The sequence below is a fragment of the Capra hircus genome, chromosome 15, assembly GCF_001704415.2.
Source record: "Capra hircus breed San Clemente chromosome 15, ASM170441v1, whole genome shotgun sequence".
NCBI lineage: Eukaryota > Metazoa > Chordata > Mammalia > Artiodactyla > Bovidae > Capra > Capra hircus.
Genome location: NC_030822.1, coordinates 75,994,600 through 76,013,611, shown reverse-complemented (window position 1 = coordinate 76,013,611; position 19,012 = coordinate 75,994,600). Strand labels below are relative to the sequence as shown.

Here is a 19,012-nt window from a genome sequence, read left to right as displayed (position 1 = left end):
TCTTGACTTAATTGTGCGGTAATTTATACTTAGGGGCCTTCAGTTCAGTTCAGTTCAGTCACTCAGTCATGTCCGACTCTTTGCAACCCCATGAATTGCAGCACACCAGGCCTCCCTGTCCATCACCAACTCCCGGAGTTCACTCAAACTCATGTCTATCGAGTCGGTGATGCCATCCAACCATCTCATCTTCTGTGGTCCCCTTCTCCTCCTGCCCCCAATCCCTCCCAGCATTAGGGTCTTTTCCAATGAGCCAACTCTTTGCATGAAGTGGCCAAAGTATTGGAGTTTCAGCTTTGGCATCAGTCCTTCCAAAGAACACCCAGGACTGATCTCCTTTAGAATAGACTGGTTGCATCTCCTTGCAGTCCAAGGGACTTACAGACTGCAAAAGGAACAGGTGCTTCTACATTCATCCATCTTCCAGGGATGCTGAAAGGGCATGTGCTCTGGGTGGAAATAAAGACAACTGGGTTCCACAAGATGATCGCTAAAATCCAGAGCTTCTCCTGACTCTTTTGGCCCTTTGCTCTCAAAGCTTATCTTTCAAGGCAAGCAGGGGCCAGACCTGAGTACAGGATTGGTTGGTCTTGCTCGTCAGCCCCAGAGCTCAGAACCGGGAAACACCAGAAAGGCAACATCCAGAAGTCGAGGTTTAGGACTAAGAGTCTAAATGAAGTTTTAACCAAAAGCCTAAAATCGAAACTTGGAGCAAAAGCCATGCACAAGTGTCAGAGGCAGATCCCAGAACACAGAGGTCAAGCCAGAACCATTCTGACAGGGCTTTCGGTCGGGGTGCCGGGCACACTCAGATGCTGTAACGGCCCCACGGTAGACCAGGAGGAGGCTGCAAATGGAGAAAGTCCTGGGGAGAGAAGCTGCCTTATGATGGGGGCTGGGTGGGGAAAGTGGTTTCCACTAGTAACTGACCTCTGGAGTGAAGCTTCATCATCTGAAGTCTCTGGGCATTAAGCCTGAGAAGCATATTTAAAGAGAACCAAACACAAAGTGTAGTAGAACTCAGCTCACAGGGCAACACTTATCAATTTAGAAAAAAAAATTTTAGAGTATTCATTGTGCTCTAGTCATTGGACAAAACCTTGGAAATGCTCATAGTGATCTATGAAAATGTGAAAGTGTTAGTCATCCAGTTGTGTCTGACTCTTTGCAACCCCAAGGACTGTAGCCCATCAGACTCCTCTGTGCATGGAATTCTCCAGGCATTCCTGGAGAGTGTTGCCATGTCCTCTTCCAGGGGATCTTCCTAACCCAGGGATCAAACCTAGGTCTCCCGCACTTCAGGCATCCTCTTTGCCATCTGAGCCACCAGGGCAACCCTAGGGATCCATCTGTGGATGCTATAGTGTGCCACCTAGTTCTCTATTCATGAGTGAAGGACTATTCCCTGGCTCTGGAAGTGCTGTTGGCAAAAAGCCCTCAGTTTCAGACCCTTAGAGGGATGGCCTGACTAACAAGGGGTGCACCACACTCCCAGAGGACCCCACACTGCATGGCTGATCAACGTATGGTCCAGAACTCTCAGCCCGATTCGGAACAATTTAGAAGAGTCATTCCAACTTCAGGGCTGCCCATAGGTTTGACTGAGGACTTCACTGAAACTGCATTGCTATTCAACTTCTCCTTCTGCCCCAATTTTCTTCCTTTCCTTCCCTTCCCTTCTCTCTTATAGGAACTGATGCCAAGTTCACCAGTCAACCTATTACATACCGATCTCCATCTCAGAGTCTGCATCCTAGGGAACCCAACTCACGGCAGCTGGTACCAGAAGTACCCATAAACCTGGGATGGGGTTTTGGAGCTCAGTCACCAACCACTCACTTGGAAATGACGACCCCCACCACTGGTTAGCCCCAGCACAGGTAACCGTGCTATTACTAAAACTAGTACCAATAATAAAGTGGAATGTATTTTTGTAGATGGATATTCACTAGCACTAGGTGTGAGGTATCAGGTGTCTGGAGGGAAATAGTAACTCATGGGCAGATCTTGTTAGGCAGGAGTGAGTCTTTGGAAAAAGAAAACAAAAGACCAAGAGTGGCTGAAAGCTCACTGTGAAAGCCATATGGCCTCCTTGGTTAACAGAAAAACAAGGCACTCATTGCCTGCAGTGGAAAAGCTGAGAAAGCCAAGACCAGATCCAGGACTTAACCATGAAAAGAACTAAGCACCAAAAGAGGCAGGTCCACTATGCCAAGATCTGGGCTCTGATTGGGAAAGGACACAACCCTCATGCGCAGTGAGACTCATCTGAGTTTATCACTCCCAAATCCCAAGATTCCTCAAATCTGAGCCTGCAGAAAATACCCACCCATCCGATTCAGATCTACACTCCCTTCTCTCTTGAGGATGATGAAGAGATTTCCCCCCAAAGACAACTTGTGCTCTTCTCTCTTTTCCTTCAGTTCAGTTCAGTTCAGTCACTCAGTCATGTCTGACTCTTTACAACCCCATGAATTGCAGCACGCCAGGCCTCCCTGTCCATCACCAACTCCCAGAGTTCACTCAAGCTCACATCCATCGAGTCGGTGATGCCATCCAGCCATCTCATCTTCTGTTGTCCCCTTCTCCTCCTGCCCCCAATCCCTCCCAGCATCAGAGTCTTTTCCAGTGAGTCAACTCTATGCGTGAGGTGGCCAAAGTACTGGAGTTTCAGCTTCAGCATCAGTCCTTCCAAAGAATCTAGGACTGATCTCCTTTAGAATGGACTGGTTGGATCTCCTTGCAGTACAAGGGACTCTCAAGAGTCTTCTACAACACCATAGTTCAAAAGCATCAATTCTTTGGTGCTCAGCTTTCTTCACAGTCCAAGTCTCACATCCATACATGACTACTGGAAAAACCACAGCCATGACTAGATGGACCTTTGTTGGCAAAGTAATGTCTCTGCTTTTGAATATGCCATCTAGGTTGGTCATAACTTTCCTTCCAAGGAGTAAGCATCTTTTAATTTCATGGCTGCAATCACCATCTACAGTGATTTTGGAGCCCAGAAAAATAAAGTCTGACACTGTTTCCACTGTTTCCCCATCTATTTCCCATGAAATGATGGGACCAGATGCTATGATCTTAGTTTTCTGAATGTTGAGCTTTAAGCCAACTTTTTCACTCTCCACTTTCACTTTCATTAAGAGGCTTTTTAGTTTCTCTTCACTTTCTGCCATAAGGGTAGTGTCATCTGCATATCTGAGGTTATTGATATTTCTCCCAGCAATCTTGATTCCAGCTGTGCTTCTTCCAGCCTAGCGTTTCTCATGATGTACTTTGCATATAAGTTAAATAAGCAGGGTGACAATATATAGCCTTGACGTCCTCCGTTTCCTATTTGGAACCAGTCTGTTGTTCCATGTCCAGTTTGAACTGTTGCTTCCTGACCTGCATATAGGTTTCTCAAGAGGCAGGTCAAGTGGTCTGGTATTCCCATCTCTTTCAGAATTTTCCACAGTTTACTGTGATCCACACAGTCAAAGGCTTTGGCATAGTCAATAAAGCAGAAATAGATGTTTTTCTGGAACTCTCTTGCTTTTTCAACAATCCAGTGGATGTTGGCAATTTGATCTCTGGTTTCTCTGCCTTTTCTAAAACCAGCTTGAACATCTGGAAGTTCACGGCTCATGTATTGCTGAATCTTTCCCTTACCCCCTCCCCTTACCCCCTCCCAAACAGCTGTACCCACCTAACCTCTGACTTCAAGGATAATAACTAGATTTATTGTTGTTGTTGCTGTTGTTCAGTCACTAAGTCATGTCCAACTCTTTGTGACCCCATGGACTGTAGCCCACCAGGCTCCTCTGTGCATGGAATTCTCCAAGCAAGAGTACTGGAGTGGGTAGCCAATACCTTCTTTAGAATAACTAGGTTAAGTCACAGGTTAAGATGGGTTCATGCTGATGAGGAAGGAAAGGAACTATTACAAAGAAGCTGCAGGTCCTGGTCAGCATGGACTTTCAGGAGCCAGGAGACTAGGCTTGAGATTGAATTAAGGAGACTGAAACATAAAAATGCCAAAAAAAAAAAAAAAAAGAGTTTGGAGTTTTATCAGCTTGAATCAAAATATAGGGTTAACACCCTGGAAAAGACCCCAGGAGATGTTGCAGATATGCAAATAGTCTGGCTCCTAGATGCATGGAAAAGGAGAAGCCCACACTGAGTGAGGTAAGTACGCTAAAAAGCGGAAGAAGGGATGACAATGCTTGGTGAAATGGGCATGTTGGTGAGGATGTACTATATAAGGCTGGAAAACCCATTAAAGCCCTATGTTCCATGAAAGAACCAAAGGACACATCATTTAGCGAAGCACTGAGGGATGCACTGGTACAACAGAGTCCAGCGTCACCAGCTGATGGTGGGAGATGTCATATGATAATAGGGATTAGTAATCGCCCTGGGAATGTTGCTGCTGCTGCTGCTAAGTCGCTTCAGTCGTGTTCGACTCTGTGCGACCACATAGACGACAGGCAACCAGGCTCCACCGCCCCTGGGATTCTCCAGGCAAGAACACTGGAGTGGGTTGCCATTTCCTTCTCTAATGCATGAAAGTGAAAAGTGAAAGTGAAGTCACTGAGTCGTGTCCAACTCTCAGCGACCCCATGGACTGCAGCCCACCAGGCTCCTCTGTCCACGGGATTTTCCAGGCAAGAGTACTGGAGTGGGATGCCATTGCCTTCTCCTCCTGGGAATGTTAGGACCCTGAAAAACGAGAGATCAAGCGAAAGTGCTTATCTATTAAAAGGCAGGTAGATGCAATTATTGTCGTGAATGGTAAGATTGGAGGGCATCCAGGGAAGCCTGAACCACAAAGAATTGTGGAGATAGTTAATAGATAGTGAATTTTCTCTAGGGGAAAAAATAGATGGGTGGCTAACCTAGTTTCTACTCAGTCTGTATAACCAAAAGAAATCAAGGATGGAAATGAAAATATTTGTCCACATAAAAACTTACACAGAAATGTTTACAGCAGTTCTATTCAAATATTCATCAACTGGTGAATGGGTAAGCAAAACTTGGTAAATCCATTCAGTGGAATATTATTTGACCATGAAAGGAATGGAGTATGAATATATGCTACAACATAGAGTGAAACTTGAAAACATTTGGTTAAATGGGAAAAGTCAGTCACAAAAGGCCACATATTATATAATTCATAAAATGTTCAGAATAGGCAATTATATAGATCTAGAAAGTGACTGCTCAGGGTGGGGTTGGGGGGTTAAACCGATAAGGTGCTGATCCTTAAAAGGCACAGGGTTTCTTTTTGAGATGGTGAAAATGCTCTAAGATTTCCTTTGGAGATGGTTGCACATATCTGTGAATACACTAAAAACCACTGAGTTGTATATTTTAAACAAGTGAATTATGTAGTATGTGGGTTATATCTCAATAAACCTATTTAAAAAGAAAAAAAAATCAAGGTTGATAAACAGGAGGATGAAGATAGCTCAGTAAAAAGCCACAGTCCTTTGCCAAATTTCTGAACCTGAACCAGTTTTCCAACTTGGAACCTACTGACTAAAAGAGAGGGAAAAAGAGAGGTCAGATTCCCAGGAGGAAGGGCCCTGAAATACCAGGGAACATGAAGACAGTCCTTCAGCCCAAGAAACCAGTGGGTGCTCAAGCAGTTGCACACCAGGAAAAGGGAGTATTTCAAGAACCACTGGACACTGGGTCCAATTTGAAACAGATATGCAGAGACCTGAAGCAATAGAATGGATCCCCTTGCAGAGGGAGGTACGTGGGGATAAAGTAAGAATTGAGTTCAACTTGCAGTGGGTCCACTGGCTCTGAAGACCCACCCCCATGGCCACTTTCCAGGTTTCCAGATGGACACTGGAATAGACGCACTTGGCAGAAACCCATTATGGGTGGTTGGCCTGGGAGGTAAGAGCTATCTTAGTAGGAAAAGCCTACTAGAGAACTCTAAAACTGCCCTCCCTTCACTCCCAGCGAAGATTCTAAGTCAAAAATGATCTCATTCAGAAGAAACAGGCAATGTAGTGAACGCTCCATGTCAGACTGTAACGAGTTACTTCAGTTCAGTTCAATCGCTCAGTCATGTCCGACTCTTTGTGACCCCATGAACTGCAGCACGCCAGGCCTCCCTGTCCATCACCAGCTCCCAGAGTTTACCCAAACCCATGTCCATTGAGTCAGTGATGCCATCCAACCATCTCGTCCTATGTTGTCCCATTCTCCTCCTGCCTTCAATCTTTCCCAGCATCAGGGTCTTTTCAAATGAGTCAGCTCTTTGCATCAGGTGGCCAAAATATTGGGGTTTCAGCTTCAACATCAGTCCTTCCAATGAACACCCAGAATTGACTTCCTTTAGGATGGATTGGTTTGATCTCCTTGCAGTCCAAGGGACTCTCAAGAGTCTTCTCCAACACCACAATTCAAAAGCATCAATTCTTCTGCGCTCAGCTTTCTTTGGATATTAAGTCAGGGAAGGAAGGTGAATTTAAACTATGGTAACCTGGAAAGAACTCAAAGAAAAGATGACATTTGAGCAAAGACTTGCAGACTGTGAGGGGTTGGTCTGAAAGAAAGAATCCGACTCCAGGGTTTTGGGTTTGAGCATCTGGAAGGACAGCAGTGTCATTTTCCTGAACTATAAAGGAAGAAACGGGCTTTCCAGGTGGCGCCAGTGGTAAAAAACAAAAACAAAAACAAAAAACAAAAAACCACCTGCCAGTGCAGGAGGCATAAGAGACCAGGGTTTGATCCCTCGGTTGGGAAGATCCCCTGGAGGAGGGCGTGGCAACCCACCTCAGTATTCTTGCCTGGAGAATCCCATGGACAGAGGAGCAGTCCATAGGCTCACAATGAGTTGGACACGACTGAAGCAACTTAGCAGGCAAGCATGTAAAAGAGAGAGAATGGAGTTTGGGAGAGCTGAAACACACAGCTGACTCTGTGTTTTTGCGACCCCATGGATGATACAGTCCATGGCATTCTCCAGGCCAGAATACTGGAGTGGGTAGCCTTTCCCTTCTCCAGGGATTCTTCCCCACCCAGAGATTGAACCCACGTCTCTAGCATCGCAGGTGGATTCTTTCCCAGCTGAGCCACAAGGGAAACTTGGGAGAGCATAGAGGCGGACAAGTCTGTAGTTCAAGAGGGAGTTCTGGGCTAGGGAGAGGAAGTTAGCAGATGTAAGTGTATCCTGGCAGGTGGGTTTTAAAGCCACAAGACTGAAAGTTATCAACAAGAGATCAATCATATGTCAGACTTTCAATTTTGTTTGGTATAAAAGCAAGGAAATTGAGAAAGAGAAGCCAGTGAAGTAGAAGAAAAATCAGAAAACTTGCAATGCCTAGAAACAAGGAGAGAAAGTCTTTCAAAGAGCTGAGTCTGATTAATTGTGTTAAACTATGCTTATGAATCAATGAAGATGAGCACTGGGAACTGTTCTCTAGATTTAGCAATGCAGGGTCCTGGCAACCTTCACAAAAGCAGTTTTGAGGTTGAAAGCGTAATTGGAATAGATTCAAGAAAGAATGGAAAGAGCAGATTTAGTGACAACATGAACAACTCTTGAAGTAGTTATTCATTAAAGAGAAATGGGGCTGTAACAAGGGGAGAAGTGAGTCAACAGAGATTTTCATAGTGCCAGAAATAATATGTTTATGATGAGAATGGTCTGCTAAAGTCGAGGAAGTTGATGATGTAGAAGAGAAACAGGAAATTGATGAGCAATGTCCCTGAGTGGCTGAGAGGATGGGACCTGGTGTATAAGTGTAAATTATGGCCTTTGATTGGCGTGAGGGCAGTTCGTCCATTAAAATGCAGGGGCGGGTAGAGCATATGGACACAAGCTCAGGCATGCGTGTATATGCAGTGAGAGAACTGAAATTCTCTTCTGATCACTTCACAAAGAGTCCAACATGACTAAGTGACTTCCACTTTCTTTTCTTTCTGATTACTTCAATTTGTTCTGGGAAACAGGAGAAAAGGTTATCAGCTGAGAGTTTGTAGATGCCTAGGTTTCACTCTCAGTTTGGATAGGGAACCACTGAAGTACTCTGAGCTGGGAAATAATGTGATCAGACATGAGCTAGTGAATCATAACAAGTAAAGGTGGTGAGACTGGTGGAACAAGCAAGACCAAGGATGGTGAAGTCTATTGATTCTGGCAGTGGGAAGATGAGGTGGAGAGACTTAGGTGATAAAGTTAACAGACATGGTTAGGTTTTCTAAAGTCGCTTCCGCCTCCACCTCCTTACCCTTCTTTACTTTTCTGTATAGCACTTACTGTTATCTGACAGCACACTCTGTTCTTCTTTGTAGATTGGCTGTGTCCCTCTCTAGAATGAGATAGAAATGCGATTCATGTTAGGACAGAGACTTTGTCTTATTCACTGTTTTGCCTTCTGTTCTGGCCACTAGAAACAGTGACTGGCATTAATTGGAGCCTTAACAATTATAAGTGGAATGAAGGATTGGATGTGAAGGACAAGGTACAGGAAAGGGTTTAGGATAAGTTCAGAGTTCTGGTTTGGGTCACTGGGAAAATGGTGGTGGGGAAATACTTGGACAAATTCTGAAAGTCCATTAGACCTTGAAATTAGGATTTGGAGCAACCGAAGCTCTGCAGCTTTGATGTATACAGCCAGCTTCTCTTTTGGCCACTCCATATTCTCCCAGAGAACCTTTAGTTCTCCTGCGTGCCTGTTACTACAGTACTACTTAGATTATAATACTGAGTAGCACTCCAGTACTCTTGCCTGGAAAATCCCATGGACAGAGGAGCCTGGTAGGCTGCAGTCCATAGGGTCACTAAGAGTCAGACACGACTGAGTAACTTCACTTTCTCTTTTCACTTTCATGCATTGGAGGAGGAAATGGCAACCCACTCCAGTATTCTTGCCTGGAGAATCCCAGGGACGGGGGAGCCCAGTGGGCTGCCATCTATGGGGTCACACAGAGTCGGAAATGACTGAAGCGACTTAGCAGCAGCAGCAGCAGCAGCAGCATCTAGTGATAATGGCTAAGAAGGATGCTATGTCCTAAGCATTATTATAATTATATGCATTAATTCAATTAACCCTTAAAAAATGAGATAGGTATAATTTTGTCAAAATCTTTTTTGATATTTTACTTGAAATTCCAAATTTGGAAATGTCTGTTTGTCCTATATAAGGAATTGGACAACTTATTTATTAAAAAATTTTGGTTGCTCCTTGCAGCATGAGGGATCTTAGTTCCCCAACCCAGGGACTGAACCCACAACCCCTGTATTGAGAGCATGAAAACTCAACCACTGGAGCCCTGGTGATAGGTATAATATTTTATTTTCTTACTTTGCAATGAGAAAATAGAGGCCCAGAAGTTGAATGGTAGAGACATGGTTTAAGCCTAGGCAGTTTGGTTCTAGAATCCATGCTCTTAAAAATCTCAATGCTATTATTAACTCTTTAGATTGCTGCTGAATGACTCCCAATCTCTAAAGCAGATTTATTATCTTTTGTTAACAAATTACCCCCCAAAAGTGGCCTAAAATAATAAACACTTGTTATCGCATTCAGTTTCTGCAGATCAGGAATCTGACAGTGGCTTGGCTGGGTGACCCTGCCTCAGGGCCTCTCATGAAGTGGCAGTCAGGATGGTATCAGGGGCTACAGTCATCCGAACGCTTGACTGGGGCTGGAGCACTGCCTTCTAAGGCGACTCATTCCCACGCGGCCAGGTGGCACTTGTTGTTGGCAGGTGGGCTGCCGTTCCTCGCCATGTGGAGCTCTCCAGACAACTGCCTGTGTGTCCTCAAAGCATGGCAACTCTCTTTCCCAAGTTGAGTGATCCAAGTAGAAACAAAGTCACAGTATCTTTTTAATACCCAGCCTTGAAGATTCACACTACCATTTCTGCTATATCCTGCTGGTTATATGGATCACCATGGGAAGGAACTGCATAGGGCGTGCATATTGGAGGTAAGAACTGTTTGAGGCTATCTAGGAGGCTGGCGACTGCAGCATATGCTGTTCCAAGACCAGAGCCTATCTGAATTTCCACAGGTACAGAATCCACATGTTCAACTCTTTATCTTTTTTTCAAACTTATTTCTTCTTCTGCATTCACTAAATTACTTCCAGTCCCCAATCTAGGAATCTGTAAAACATCCTAACCTCTAACTTCTCTCTCTTACTCTCTCCTCAGTCAATTTCAAATCACTTGCTAAGTTTTGTCATGTCTATTATTTGTATGTCTTGTAATTTGAGTGACATTATGAAATTCATATATGCTGTGAACTGAAATGCATCCTCTCCCAAATTCACCTGTTCAGGCACTAATCTCCCCAATGTGATTGTATTTGGAGATAGGAGCTGCAAGGAATAATTTGGGTTAAATGAGGTTCTTAGGATAGAGGCCTTATCCAATAAAATTAGTAAACTTATAAGAGGCACCAGAGAGTTTGCTCTTTCTATCAGGTGAGGACACGGCAAAAATACAGCTAGCTGTGAGCTGGAAACAGCGCTCTCATCAGAAACCAAACAGGTTGGACCTTGAGCTCAAATTTCTGGCCTCCAGAACTGTGAGAAAATAATTCTGTTGTCTACACCGCCTATTTCATGGCATTTTGTTATGGCAGCCTGAGCAGACTCATACAATATGAAAACAAAAAATCTTGGTTTGTGATTTTACTGTGATATTTTTATTCCTGGGTATAAGCAACTCTAGTTATACCTCCTTCTAGGTCCATTCTGTGACACTCTCTCTGAACTTCCTAGTAGGAAGGACTCTTCTCTGAATTCATGTGGTTCTTTGTTAGTATTTCTCTTGTGGCATACCTAGTTATAATAGTTTTTTGTATGTAAGTGAGTTATCTCTAAGTCATGATGTCTTTAAGGGGAAGGAATATTTTTTAATTTATCCTTGATACTGCTGTTGAAATGAAGAAGCCACCAAAACAAAAAGCTGAATATTTTTGGCTTGCTAAGCAAGAGAGATCTGTGCAGTGTCTCTCTAAACAAAGTAGAAAGCTAGAAATAAATCTTTTTTTGGTTTATTGAAGTTTGATTGGCAAATTAAAAACTGTATATATTTAAGGTGTATATCTGAAGTATTGATATACATATACATTGTGAAATCATCCACAATCAAGTAATTAACATAACCATCATCTCACATAGTTACCATTTCAAAATTTTTTAGAGATACTCTTATATAAGGTTTTGGGAAACAGGAACTCCCAGGATTGGCAGAGTTTCAGAAGTGGAGTATATGGGGATTGGCTGACCTTTAGCTATGAAAGTATGGTTCATAGGGGGAGCCTATACCTGGCTGCTGGCTTTCAGAAGTATGGATTTGATGTTGCCAATGGTTAATCAGCATAAATTCAAAACTGATCTGGCAGGTTTCCCCAGTGGCTCAGTGGTAAAGATTCTGCCTGCCAATGAAGAAGACACAGGTTTGATTCCTGATCCGGGAAGATCCCACAGGCTGTGGAGCAACTAAGCCCATGTGCCACAACTATTGAGCCTGTGCCCTAGAGCCCGGGAGCCACAAATACTGAGCCCCCATGCAGCAACTACTGAAGCCCATGAACCCTGGAGCCTACACTCTGCAACAAGAGAAGCCACCACAATGAGAAGCCCCCCCACCACAACTACCACAGCTAGAGAAAAGTCCCCCCAGCAAGGAAGACCCAGCATGGCCAAAAATAAATAAATGAATGAATAAATAAAACTTATATTAAAAAACTGATCTGGCAATTCCTTGTACTATATCTGAAGAATCACTGGGCCTTTCCTTGAAGTCCTTTATTCCCAGTACCTAATTTGGTGTTTTATTCAGTTAGTATTAGTTGAGTGAATAAATTAATGAAATTATTTTTTTCTCCCATTCATTTTTTTTCTCTCTTGGCTGCATCCTGCTGCTTGTGAGATCTTAATTTCCCAACCAGGGAATGAATCTGAGCCCTCCACAGTGAAAGCGTGGAGTCCTAACAACTATACCACCAGAAAATTCTTTCTCCCACTCAAATTTTAAGTCCACAAGAAATAGTATGCTCCAAAAGTCCATAAAAACAATACCTTAAAAAGAGAAAGACAAAAGCTTTAAACTTATGTGATTTTCCAAAAATAAAGTAAGAAAACTATGATTCATTTACTCACTAGATTATGGTGTGCCCTTTGTTCCTTATCAAGACCATATTACAATATGGAAACATTTTTTATATAATAGTAAGTGAAAGAAAATGATACAAAAATATATAAGAAAGCAAAAACCATACAAATAAAAAATTAAGTAAAAACACCAGAATACTGATCATGGTTTAGACAGGTGAAGTTATTAATTATTATTATTTTTTTATTCTCTAAGTGTCAATATTATTAATATGTCAGTATTACTAACTATAATTATTTTTAAACATTTTCAGGTTATACTCACTCTTTTCTCCTTTATCTATTGCACTTAAATCTAAAACAGGAGGAAAGGACTTCACACTTCTACTAACAAAGTTGATTTCATCACTGCCATGCAGGATAGCTCCCCAAGTCTCTGATACAGGAACAGGGAAAGCAGATGTAGACAGAAAAAAAAAAAAGAAAGGAAAACTTTGCCAGGCATAAATTCAGCTTCCCTGGATGGATGTGAGAGTTGGTCTGTGAAGAAGGCCGAGTGCCGAATAATATTTGCGTTTGAACTGTGGTGTTGGAGAAGACTCTTGAGAGTCCCTTGGACTGCAAGGAGATCCAACCAGTCCATTCTGAAGGAGATCAGCCCTGGGATTTCTTTGGAAGGAATGATGCTAAAGCTGAAACTCCAGTCCTTTGGCCACCTCATGAGAAGAGTTGACTCATTGGAAAAGACTCTGATGCTGGGAGGGATTGGGGGCAGGAGGAGAAGGGGACAACAGAAGATGAGATGGCTGGATGGCATCACAGACTCGATGGACGTGAGTCTGAGTGAACTCCGGGAGTTGGTGATGGACAGGGAGGCCTGGCGTGTTGTGATTCATGGGGTCGCAAAGAGTCGGGCACGACTGAGCGACTGACTGAACTGAACTGAACTGAGTATACTAGGGAAGACAAAAAATAATCATTTCTTGCTCTTTTTCCAAGAACCCGCCAACAGGGGCCACATTTGCACCAAAAGGCGGCCCAGGTCTTTGAGAAGTACCACACGCGCCTGGGCAGTGACTTCCACACCAACAAGTGGGTGTGCGTGGAGACCGCTGTTATTCCCAGCAAGAAGCTCCGCAACAAGATGGCAGGCTACATCACACATCTGCTGAAGCGGATTCAGAGAGGCCCGGTGAGAGGAATCTCCATCAAGCTGCAGGAGAAGGAAAGACAGAGACAATCACGTGCCTGACATCTCAGCCCTGGAGCAGGAAATCATTAAAGTAGATCCTGACACGAAGGAAATGCTGAAGCTCTTGGACTTGGGTGGTCTGTCCAACCTGCAGGTCACTCAGCCTGCAGTCCGGATGAATTTCAAAACACTGCATGGAGCCGTCTGAGTCTTTTCTGCTGTGCTGTGATATTTGCAATAAACCTTGAACAACAACAACAAATAATCATTTCCTGTTAGTCCTCAACTTAAATTCATATCAATTCAAACCTGATATTTGTCTCACTGTCCCTCCTGTTCACCTCAGTGGCACTCAGACCTGAACTGATGCAGGCCTGGCATAAATTAAGAAGGAAAAGGCTACTCACTCCAGTATTCTGGCCTGGAGAATTCCATGGACTGTATAGTCCGGGGGGGTTCCAAAGAGTCGGACACAACTGAGTGACTTTCACTTCACTTCCACTCACTCTCTCATACTCTCCAGAATTGGAAAGACTTAATCAAACCAACTACTCAATCGCACAATCACAGCTGAGCGACCATATTATCATTTGAGTTTCTCGTCTACTCTCCCCTCTTCTCCACAGCTTGGATCCTATGTCCTGAACAAGCCCTGGAAGCTCTCTTTCTTTCCCAACCACATGGTGTCCAACACTTGAGTATGACTAGAGGTCAGAAGGACACCTCGACTTTTAGCTATAATTATAGCCACTGTCTGTGGTGCTAATCCGAAGTAAGTACACAAAATTTTATTTAACAGAGAAAAAAAAATACTACTTAAAAATGCCATTTAGTAGGCAAAATATATTTTAAAAATGAAGACCATAAGAGAAGCATTAGGAAGTGGATCCTTTTGGTGAATTTGAATTTAGAATATACTAATATTTAGTATATTTATTTAGTAAGAATTTAGAATATACTAATATTCAACAAAAAATGCTAGACACCTTAAGTCCTTTTGGAAACAAGGAAAATGAACAAACACAGGAGATGCTGGCATCCAAAAATGATCACCTAAGATGGACACTAAAAGGGAACCAAAATGTCAAAGTTTGATTGCATTCTTTTTCTGACACATTGTCTTATTTTATTCAAATAGTAGTCTGCTCACACATGGCCCAAGAACACTTGAATAATAAAGCAAATATAATCACATGTTAAAAATTAGTCTTCAAACATTATAGCCAATGATGCCATAGTGGCCTATGATCTCGCCAACATAAAACCACATTCACACCTCAGTGGCCACCAAACCATTCAGTAGAGCTTCCTTAACTGTGAGCTGTTTGAAGTTACCAGTTTTAGCACTGTTGATAATGTTTTTCAAGCTCTGAATTGCTATAGGGATCTCAGCAGGGGTTGGAGGAACCAGCTTAACCTTGGCATAGTACCAAAATGTAGCCAATCGAGGCTTCGAGTAAGTCACAGCAGCTTTGACCAGCACCAGGGGCCTTCTCCACGAGTTTACAAATTGGGCCATGGTTCTAGGATGGAGAGCCCGTCGCCCCAACTGGCCAGCTGAATCTCACTCATCTGTTGATTGCATTTTATTTTGAAAAATATAATTAAATTATAAAGAAAGTATATTTTATCTTCATTTATAATTCCAAAAAATCAAGAATTTACTGTTTTATTGGCATTACTTTCTGATATCCTTCATCATTGTGTTTGACTTTTACAGACTGATCATTTTTAAAAGAATGTGCACAGGCTTCACTATTTTCCCCTAAAGATCTCTATTAAATATTTTGCTAATTAATTCTTTTTTAAAGCACTTACCTTGTCAACATCCTTGTTGATTTTGTTCTTTGGCTTTTAGATACTAAATCTTGTTTGTCAAAGGCTTTGCCATCTCCAGCATTACTTTCATTAACTTTATGTACCCCTGTATGTTTGACAAGATTTGCAGTTTCACTTAGAATTCAATTTTCAATGACAAAGACTGGTTGACAGGCACAGATGTAGACCCAGAGAGTGTCTGAGGAGAAGAGTTCACTAGATTATAATTTCAAGCTATGTTTTAAATGCAAGGATTTGATATTGACTGCTCTGATGACCTGGACCCTCCTAGAGCCAGAAGGAAACATCCAGCATTTAGTCAAACTCTCATAACTGTAGGATCACTGCCGATGGTGACTGCAGCCATGAAATTAAAAGATGCTTTGCTCCTTGGAAGAAAAGCTATGACAAACCTAGATAGCATATTAAAAAGCAGAGACATTATTTTGCCAATAAAGATCTGTATAGTCAAAGCTATGGTTTTCCAGTAGTCATGTATGGGTGTTAGAGTCAGACCGTAAAGAAAGCCAAAGAATTGATGCTTTTGAACTGTGGTGTTGGAGAAGACTCTTGAGAGTCCCTTGGACTGTAAGAAGATCCAACCAGTCCATCCTAAAGGAGATCAGTCCTGAATGTTCATTGGAAGGACTGATGCTGAAGCTGAAACTCCAATACTTTGGCCACCCAATGGGAAGAACTTACTGGAAAATACCCTGATACTGGGAAAGATTGAAGGCAAGAGGAGAAGGGGATGACAGAGGATGAGATGGTTGGATGGCATCACTGACTCAATGGACATGAGTTTGAGCAAGTTCTGGGAGATGGTGAAGGACAAGAGGAGCCTGGCATGCTGCAGTCCATGGAGTCACAAAGAGTCGGTCATGACTGAGTGACTGAACAACAACAACAGAGAATGGAAGAAATAATCTTAGATTACAGAACAAATTGGGAGCCGCTCAAGGCTGAATGCCAGATCTGCACTGTGTCCCATATAATCAACTAGAAAAATTAAAAAATGAAAAAGGAGTTGATGTTGACAAGACTCACTCTCTCACAACTCCCCCTCTTGGGGGATCTCTCAGAAGAAGCCAAACAACTCCTCCCCAAACCCACTAAGTCACCCTACCCATGCAAGGCTACGGCTGGGTGAACAGCACCTGAAGTTGGCATAGAGCAATCTGACATTAAATCACAGTACAGTGGGTTTAAACAAGGATGGCGGCATGGTGATTAGCTAATCCTGTAAACTGCTGTTTCAAAAGCAATGATCAGGGGCGAATCATTGAAATAAAAACATAACCAACTCACATATCACCTAATGGGAAACAAAGGGAGCGGAATAACCCCTCTAACTTGTTCAGGGCTTCTAATCCCCCAAGACAGCCTGCAAGCCTGAGCCTGAAGTCCACCCTGCCCAACACCACCTTATTTGGCTTTGTCTTCAGAATGTCTTTAGGGAGGGGTTGATCTTATGCAAGATTGATAGCACTTTTCACTGCTTCCTTGCTTCTTGATCCCAGTAGCCAAGTATGTGGAGGTGAGGGAGAAAGCAAGTTTACCAGAAGGCAGTTGAGTAATGAAAATTAAAAAATTTAATTTTTTCTCCAATCAAATAATAAAATTTGCCTTGAAACCAAGCCTCATTCATAGAGGGAGTATTAAAGCCCAACTCAATCCCACTGGTAGAGAAAGAACAAATCCTTCTAGTTAGTTGTCTCTGAGAACTCAGGATTACCTGACCTGAAAAATTTCGAATAGTTTTTTAAGACTCCAGAAGAATTCTTCATTTGACCCTCAAATGTTGCTGTTAATGATGAGGAACGTGTAAGTTAAATTGTACCTGTCATCTATGTGATCTTTACTCGGAGGAAGTTTTCTAAAATCCAAGGCAGATCATGTAACTCCCTTGCTTAAAATACTTCAATGGTTTCCCTTTCCTTCAAGAGAACTCTAGCTACTAAAATTTTAAAATTTGGGGGTTCTTTCATGGTCTGGCCCTGCAATTTTCTTCACCTTTGAAGTTGACTTCCCTCTGTCCTTGGTTTCATCCTGTCAACTATCCGTTCAGTTCAGTTCAGTTCAGTCGCTCAGTCGTGTCCGACTCTTTGCAACTCCATGAATTGCAGCACGCCAGGCCTCCCTGTCCATCACCAACTCCCGGAGTTCACTCAGACTCACGTCCATAGAGTCAGTGATGCCATCCAGCCATCTCATCCTCTGTCGTCCCCTTCTCCTCCTGCTCCCAATCCCTCCCAGCATCAGAGTCTTTTCCAGTGAGTCAACTTTTTGCATGAGGTGGCCAAAGTACTGGTGTTTCAGCTTTAGCATCATTCCTTCCAAAGAAATCCCTGGGTTGATCTCCTTCAGAATGGACTGGTTGGATCTCCTTGCAGTCCAAGGGACTCTCAAGAGTCTTCTCCAACACCACAGTTTAAAAGCATCAATTCTTCAGCGCTCAGCCTTCTTCACAGTCCAACTCTCACAACCATACACGACCACAGGAAAAACCATAGCCTTGACTGGACGGACCTTAGTTGGCAAAGTAATGTCTCTGCTTTTGAATATACTATCTAGGTTGGTCATAACTTTTCTTCCAAGGAGTAAGCGTCTTTTAATTTCGTGACTGCAATCACCATCTGCAGTGATTTTGGAGCCCCCCAAAATAAAGTCTGACACTGTTTCCACTGTTTCCCCATCTATTTCCCATGAAGTGATGGGACCGGATGCTATAATCTTAGTTTTCTGAATGTTGAGCTTTAAGCCAACTTTTTCACTCTCCACTTTCACTTTCATCAAGAGGCTTTTTATTTCCTCTTCACTTTCTGCCATAAGGGTGGTGTCATCTGCATATCTGAGGTTATTGATATTTCTCCTGGCAATCTAGATTCCAGCTTGTGTTTCTTCCAGCCCAGCGTTTCTCATGATGTACTTTGCATATAAGTTAAATAAGCAGGGTGACAATATACAGCCTTGATGTCCTTCTTTTCCTATTTGAAGCCAGTCTGTTGTTCCATGTCCAGGTCTAACTGTTGCTTCCTGACCTGCATACAGATTTCTCAAGAGGCAGGTCACTATAAGTGGGCATTTACCAAGAGCATTGACTGAACAACAAAGGCATCTGCCATCTGCCTCGACAGAGATTGAACCCCATGCTGCTATAGCTATTGACCTTCAACAACCCCTGAGGGAGTTCTGGGTGGAGTGAGACACTCTGTGTTCCATGGAATCTGGTGGAACAGGTCTTTAGATTATCATTATCACATTTGCTCAGTCGTGTCCGTGTCCGACTCTTTGCGACCCCGTGGACTGTAACCTACCAGGCTCCTCCGTCCATGGGATTCTCCAGGCAAGAATACTGGAGTGGGTTGCCATTTCCTTCTCCAGGGGATCTTCCCTACCCAGGGATTGAACCTCGGGTCTCCCGCCTTGCAGGCAAATGCTTTAACCTCTGAGCCACCAGGTCTTTAGATAGTTGGATGTTTTTAGGAACAGGTTTTATGATATCAATCCTTGCATCTCCTCATATCTAGAGAAGCACTAAATCCCTTCATGGTGACATTAGATCCTCATGACTAACAAAAAACCTTTTGTGAAAAGAGTGCTTCATGGTATTGAACTCCCCTTTCACCAAAACCTTATATTTAGACGTTCCCCCACTGCCGCTTTGGAACAGTCTCTCAGAGCTACCTGAGATGCTGCCTCCGGGGCTGCAATCCTCATTTTGTCCCAAGTAAAACTTAACTCGCAACTCTCAAGTCGTACATCTTTTTTTAAGTTGACAGAGTATGGCGACCATGAAGGGACCCAGAGTGGACTTCCTTCCTTCAACTGGACTCCCTTCCTTCGACTGGACTCCCTTCCTTTGATTGGACTGCACGAGGAACCAGAGCTTTGGTACCAGCAGTGGCCCCTTGCACCCATCGAC

At 43.1% G+C, this 19,012-nt stretch overlaps 2 pseudogenes; one reads left to right on the top strand and one right to left on the bottom strand.

The window, feature by feature from the left end:
* LOC102176979 lies at positions 2,172-13,478 on the top strand (annotated as a pseudogene).
* LOC102174227 lies at positions 14,379-14,788 on the bottom strand (annotated as a pseudogene).